Source organism: Patella vulgata, chromosome 7, assembly GCF_932274485.2.
Source record: "Patella vulgata chromosome 7, xgPatVulg1.2, whole genome shotgun sequence".
NCBI lineage: Eukaryota > Metazoa > Mollusca > Gastropoda > Patellidae > Patella > Patella vulgata.
This window is the reverse complement of record NC_065885.2, coordinates 23,676,701-23,683,964: the sequence shown is the minus strand read 5'-3', so window position 1 is coordinate 23,683,964 and position 7,264 is coordinate 23,676,701. Positions and strand designations below refer to the sequence as shown.

General features: G+C 35.7%; 2 long non-coding RNA genes across 2 annotated transcripts; one reads left to right on the top strand and one right to left on the bottom strand.

Moving 5' to 3' along the window:
- Nucleotides 1-536: 536 nt before the first annotated feature.
- LOC126827698 (uncharacterized) lies at nucleotides 537-5,412 on the bottom strand. Its single transcript, XR_007682840.2, has 3 exons — nucleotides 5,358-5,412; nucleotides 4,930-4,986; nucleotides 537-687 (listed from the first exon to the last, which is right to left on the bottom strand). It is a non-coding gene; the product is annotated as an uncharacterized LOC126827698 (long non-coding RNA).
- Nucleotides 626-4,059, top strand: LOC126827697 (uncharacterized). Its single transcript, XR_007682839.2, has 3 exons — nucleotides 626-855; nucleotides 1,399-1,520; nucleotides 2,160-4,059. It is a non-coding gene; the product is annotated as an uncharacterized LOC126827697 (long non-coding RNA).
- Nucleotides 5,413-7,264: the final 1,852 nt, after the last annotated feature.

Here is a 7,264-nt window from a genome sequence, read left to right as displayed (position 1 = left end):
TCACAGTTTTCAAAACTGATATCGTTGTGAACACGGACTACAGCGGGTCGGAACATCAAGGTATAAATTCAACTATAAGCACTGGAAACCATACGTCACCGTACAATCAACTCATAATCATACTACTACTACTACTACTACTACTAATAATAATAATAATAATAATAATAGCAAATCCAGTAAAATCGAGTAACAGAAAATGATTTATTTGTACAGAGAGAATCGTGGACATGATATTATAAGTTATAGTGATACAGAACGTACAAATATTGGAAAGTGGAAACCCACAAATAACGAAACGATTCAGCATCCACAATATATCAGAGGCGAAAAGGCTTGTTGGTTCCTTCTAGGTTCTCCTCTGCTTGTGACTTGTGATTGTCTACGGTATTCTGATTTCACGTTGTTTTTGTACGACTAACACAATTTACCTTTCTATATGACTTTATTGGATATTTCATAGAAATAGTCGAGGTGGCTCCCAGTTGATATACCACGTTTATCTTCAGAAACGGCTACTACGTCTAACCATAGAACTAGAATACTAACGGGAACGCCCACCGTGTGACGTCACTACCTTATGTGACGGCGGGCCTCTGACGCTGATATCGGGCACAGCTTACTTCCGGTTTCTGCTCGCACTAACAAAATGCCTGGCGCGAATTGTGTTTTGTTCGGATGTTCCGCCTGCAATAAAAGAAATCGGGGTTGATCATTCTATCGCTTACCCAAAAACAACATAGAGTGGAGAGAGAATCATTACGTATCATACAGTCTACCAGATCAGACCCGATAAATGACAAGACCTTGACAATATGTTCAAGACACGTTGAGCCGGATTATTTCGTTGAAAAAGTAAGTGAAAACTCAAATCAAAAGAAATTAATTATGTAGATTCTAGTTGGCAGTCCACCCTGACAACCTACAATGAAGTTAAGTTAAACCCATACTAGCTGAATGTCTGTATTTTCATGTTTGCCCGTTAGATTTTACCCTTTCTCTCATCAAAGTTGTATGCATATAGGTTTGTTTACATTAGTGCCGTAGCTAGGCCTAGTCTACTTGCAATTTGTTATGAAATTGACGAATACTACACCCGATGAGTGTGTGACAGCATGACGATTCTCTCTCAACAATCTTCTTTTACTTTAATTTTATGAATTACTAATTATTATTTTTTTTTAAAGGTCAAAGTTTTAACTGAGCAGCTCCATAAAAATTAAAATTGTATATTTATTTATGACTGACCTTGACCTGTCAAATCCTTTTACTTTTAAATTCCGAAATAATCTTGTTCCCGGTATGAATAATCAACAAGCATGGAAAAAAAATTAATTATATCTGAACCTTTTGTTTTGTATGTAGGAACCTTTTTATTTTGATTTATGAATATTTCAGATGTTTACAAAAATTCTGGGTCCACATATCGAAGATTAAAAGAAGGGTTAGGGAGACTATCAACCTTAATTCTTCTACAGAAAAGCGTAACAACAAAGAAATTGAATCCAAGGAAGTCACCGGTAACTTAAATTTCTGTTAACTTAATTATGAATATGAACATTCGATGTTTCCTTATAAAAGATCAGTATATGAACATTTAATTCATCAATATTAAACAGACATTATGCAAGAGCTAAATCTGTCAATTGCAGGTCTTTCTTTAGGCCTGGAATGTTATCTAAATTATTAATTAGACATTAATTAACTTATCCAGACCATAATCAACGCTCGATGGCATCGCTAGCCTGTGATATATACTGAATTAGAGCCCAGTCTGCTACTTCTGATTAAATCAAAAAATCGATAATCGAGACCATGGTTATTTTTTATCGTACCGACTATAGTAATGCTGATCGAGGCTAGGCCCAAAATTTAATCATTAAATACTTGGTTCAGGGTGGATGAATTTGACTGAAATTTTCAGCAAATTCCCTTTACATTATCTATTTTTTAACTATTATAATGAGAACTGCTAGCTCTTTCTGTAATCTCCCATAATTTTATTTATAAATACTTGTATGAATATCCGATTCTTCTTTATATTTACTTTTGTAATTTTTTCGATTTTATTCAGAAACCGAGAAAATTATGAATACATGTATCAGAATCCAATTCTTCTTGTTTTAATTGAATTTTATGAATTTGTCTATTTTATTCAGAGTCCAAGGAAAACCGAGGAAACTCAATGTTTACATATGAACGAAGTAACCTTTCAGATGTTGCAGAAATCATTTTTATGTCAAATGTCTGCTTTGTGGCTATGTCAGTCTTCAAGTGATTATATCTATCTGTTTAAAACTGAAGATAAAAGTGTAACATACCATTTAACCATTGACAAGGACTTGAATTGTGAAGTACAATATAATAATTTTTGTTTCCTGTTCAAATTAAAGTTACATCTATAGATTTACTTATAAGAACTGTTGAGAATATGAAGATATGTGGGGGCATAACATCAAAACATTTACAGTCTTATTCTCAATGTCAGACTACAACTGTAAGATATATCAGACAGGTTGATATTTTCATGAACACAAATAAGTCAACATAGAAATTACGAAAGCTGTGTACTTGCTTCTGTATGTAATAGTTTTGTTGAGGACACTCAAAAAGAAATTTGTTTAAGTTGTCGACAGATTAACAGAGATTTACAGAGAAAGTAAATAGTAATAATAATAGTTTATTTCACATATATGGCTACATAGCACATTGCATATTCAGATTTTGATTGACAATATATAATTCAAAGAATCAATATTTACATACTTGTAAATGTAATTTACAATTCAAAAATAGCTTAGCAATAATATATAGTTGCCATATAAACGAGCAAACAGTGATATAATATAATCATGTGGTATGAATTTGATTAAAATGTAGATTTCACTCCATTTTGATTTATTTCTTCCAACTAACTCGACTCCACATAGATTTGAGGTCAAATGAGAAGTTATAGAGTTAAACTGTGATCAGTGATGTCAGGTATTTTATTTACAGCACTTTGCTGCAAGCATTTCACACAATGAAAGTAACAAAAACACAGATTATACAGATAATTTCATACAACAAAATAGAAAGTGTATAATTAAACTAAACATTTCCTGGCTCTATTGGAATTAATATCAATATTGGAAGTATAAAAATATAAATGTGATTGAATCTAGGATTAAATCTAGAACTTAATCAGCAGTGTTCTACAGATTTTGTATTTCTTGTTATTACTGTATTGTAGTTAATAAGTAATGAAAAGAAAACAAGGCCCCAAGTTCACAAAGCATTCTCAGTCTTAAGTTAAGGTTTTACTCAAAATTGTTTGTCTTATTTTAACTCAAATATAGCACTTTACTAACTATTGTTGTTTTAATGTAAATATATCAATAAGAAACTGTGCAAAGTTTTGTGTTTCTGGATCAAAGATATTTCTCAAAAACAGTGATTGAAGGTTGAGCAAATTCTTAAGTCTGGGAATGCTTTGTGAACTTGGGGCCAGGTTGATAATAGTAAACAAAATATATCGAGACGCAATGAAATAGCACCTCTGAGATGACGTGGCATAACTTTGCACCTTCCACAAAACCTAGCTTTTTAAAAGCTGCATTATATACCCCACGTGTGTACCAGAAAAATCAACATACTGATTCTGTTGGGTTTAATTTTTTTGATTGAGAATTGTTCGGGGTGCGTTTACGCAATCTTCAAAACATTCTCACATGTTATCATCGTAATATGATGTTGTTACATCCTTAATTGCAAGATTAAAGCAAATCTTTAAAACAAAATTGAGCTGAAAAGTACTAAGTAGGGCGTTAAACCTGGATTCATTTCAAACAAGATTTACATTCATCCATTTATAAAAGTGATGTATTATTTTTATTGCATCTCAGTATAAAATATTAACAATGATAACAAAATTTATATAAATTTTATACAGGTGCACAACTTGTAATGTGTGAGCTTTATAAATGTATTAAATTATTCTTAAATATACATTATGTAAGATTTTGATAAAGAGCTAGCCATTCTTGCTATAATAGTTCGAAGATAAAAAATGTAAAATGACTAATTTGAAAATTTCATTCAAATTACTCTATTGCGAGCGAAGATATTAGCCTTTGAAGGCTATTTTAGAATATTTCAATTAATTGATGATACAAATTTCATCTTAACACACCTTATATAAACAATTCAACATAATGCTTTGAAACGTCTAACGTAAACCTTTTCAAATGAAACTTCGATTTAAAAATATTTTCGAACCCTCTGGACAAGTAAAATAGGATGTAATGGATAATTTACACAACAGGTGGGACACTTAAACATCTAGTACTTAGATAGAGATATTATTTATTTTCTGGAGCTTTCAAGCCAGCAAGAGTGTTATTGTCCCTTTAAAGTAAATATTATACAAAATAAAAGAAACTGTTCCAAAGCAATTTGGGATCACGTGGCTAAGTGGGTAAGACGCTGGCTCGCTAGCCTGGAGGTCGGGTGTTCGATCCCTGCATTGGCCGAGATTTTCCGGCGTGGTTCCCCCTTTTCAGTGATGCAGTACGGAGGGCCTGACAAGGACAGCTGTCTAATCCTTCGGATGATACGAAAACCCGAGGTCACCTGTATACATTGGAATGCACGTAAAAGATCCCGTGGCAGTTGGAATTCGATATAAGAATAGGTGATAGAGCCGCTGCCCGGGCAAAATTTCCCTTAAATCACACCTTATGGCGTATGCCCGTCTTCATTAGCCCAGCATAGGAGCAGAACAGTAGGACGTTAAACCCCATTTCATTTCATTTCCAAAGCAATTTGATCGTTTGAGAAGAAAAAAAATATATAGACATGGTCGAGACTATAATGAGTTTCATAACTTGCCCATTTGCTACGAACACTATGTGACTATATGCATGTATGTTGTATATGTAGAAAACTTACGGATGCTACTGGAACGACAGGTTGAGATGTCTCAAACAAATCTTTAGCAAAGAAAAGCTGTAGTAAAGAATACACATTTTTTTTTTTATAAACAATATTTTTATTCAAGATGTCTGAATGGGATTGGGGAACAGGCTTAGCCTATGTAAAACCCCTTGTTATAAACAAGAAAAGGGCACTGGGAAACCAGCCAAAACTGGCACGGACATGCCAAAGGCTAACAACAATATACACAAAACAATAAATAAAAAAAATAAAATGTGAATGTCATCATAATTTATTAATAATAATTTTATAATATGTAGTAGAAAATGATACACAAACGTGTGTTCGGATAATTTAATGTCCGAAAATAAATGGTTTATACTCCCGATGGTATGTTATATAACTAATTTAAAAAAAACTCATTAAAATTATGAATAACTTACATCTATTACACCGTCAAGTTCTTGAAATTCCAGGACGTCGTACGCTTCTGCCATGCAATTACCCCTAAGTACCACTAGAATTTCCAGTCAACAAACTCGGTCGATGGTTGGGCTAAAATTTGGGAATAGTTTGTTTGACTGAAATAAAAAACGCACTAACTCAAATATGATTACATCGTTTTTTGTCTATTTTGATTATTTTCCCCCAAGTTCAAATCTGACAGTTGAAGTCACAATTTTATTGAGATTTTCCTTCCAATAGCAATACCCTAAACAACGTGTTGACCTCTCTTTGCGAGTAAGGTCGTCATCTAGGGTTAAGGGTCAACGACTGACGTCATCAACATAAAACAATGGCCGTACTAATATAAACAACTTGAATTAAGTCTGTGTCCGATGCATAAAACTGATGACAGCATAGTATCTAGTCGCTTCAGTATTTGACATTTTCATGTGGCCTCGCCCAGTCGATAAAATCAATCAGTTAGTTCAGTCGAATAATCCAGTCGAATAAACCAGTCGAAAAGTTCAGTCGAATAATTCAGTCGAATAAACAAGTCGCTCAATATTAAGCAGCGGTGGCAGCGGGCTAAGATAATATAGTAGCAAATCATGCTCGTAGCCATAGCTGAAGGAGCCGGGGGCATGGGGTAGGGACCGGGGGGCTTCCCAACTAATTTCAAGAAATGAAAAGAAATGAAATGGGGGTTCAACGTCCTTTTGTTCTGCTTGGAACTGGGCTAATGAAGACGGGCATACGCCATACACTGTGCGATGAGGGAAATTTTGCCCGGACAGCGGCACTACGGCCTACTCTTATATCGAATTCCATCTGTCAAAGGGATCTTTTACGTCCACTCCAATGTATACACGGGACCTCGGTTTTTCGTCCCATCCGAAAGACTAGACAGCTGTCCTTGTCCGCCTCGAAAAGAATAGAGTCCCTATATATGATATGAACGAAGAAAGGGGATGGGGTGGGGCGGGGGTGGGGGGGATAAGGTATTTGACATTTTCATGTGGCCTCGTCCAGTCGATAAAACCAGTCAGTTAGTTCAGTCGAATAATCCAGTCGAATAAACCAGTCGAATAATTCAGTCGAATAAACCAGTCGAATAGTTCAGTCGAATAATTCAGTCGAATAAACAAGTCGCTCAATATTAAGCAGCGGGCTAAGATAATATGGTAGCAAATCATGCTCGTAGACATAGCTGAAGGAGCCGGGGCATGGGGTAGGGACCGGGGGGCTTCCCAACTAGTTTCAAGAAATGAAAAGAAATGAAATGGGGGTTCAACGTCCTTCTGTTCTGCTTGGAACTGGGCTAATGAAGACGGGCATACGCCATACACTGTGCTATGTTGGAAATTTTGCCCGGACAGCGGCACTACGGCCTACTCTTTTATCGAATTCCATCTGTCAAGGGATCTTTTACGTCCACTCCAATATATACACGGGACCTCGGTTTTTCGTCCCATCCGAACGACCAGACAGCTGTACTTGTCCGCCTCGAAAAGAATAGAGTCCCTATATATGATATGAACGTAGAAAGGGGATGGGGTGGGGCGGGGGATGAGGTATTTGACATTTTCATGTGGCCTCGTCCAGTCGATAAAACCAGTCAGTTAGTTCAGTCGAATAATCCAGTCGAATAAACCAGTCGAATAATTCAGTCGAAAAGTTCAGTCGAATAAACCAGTCGAATAGTTCAGTCGAATAATTCAGTCGAATAAACAAGTCGCTCAATATTAAGCAGCGGGCTAAGATAATATGGTAGCAAATCATGCTCGTAGACATAGCTGAAGGAGCCGGGGCATGGGGTAGGGACCGGGGGGCTTCCCAACTAGTTTCAAGAAATGAAAAGAAATGAAATGGGGGTTCAACGTCCTTCTGTTCTGCTTGGAACTGG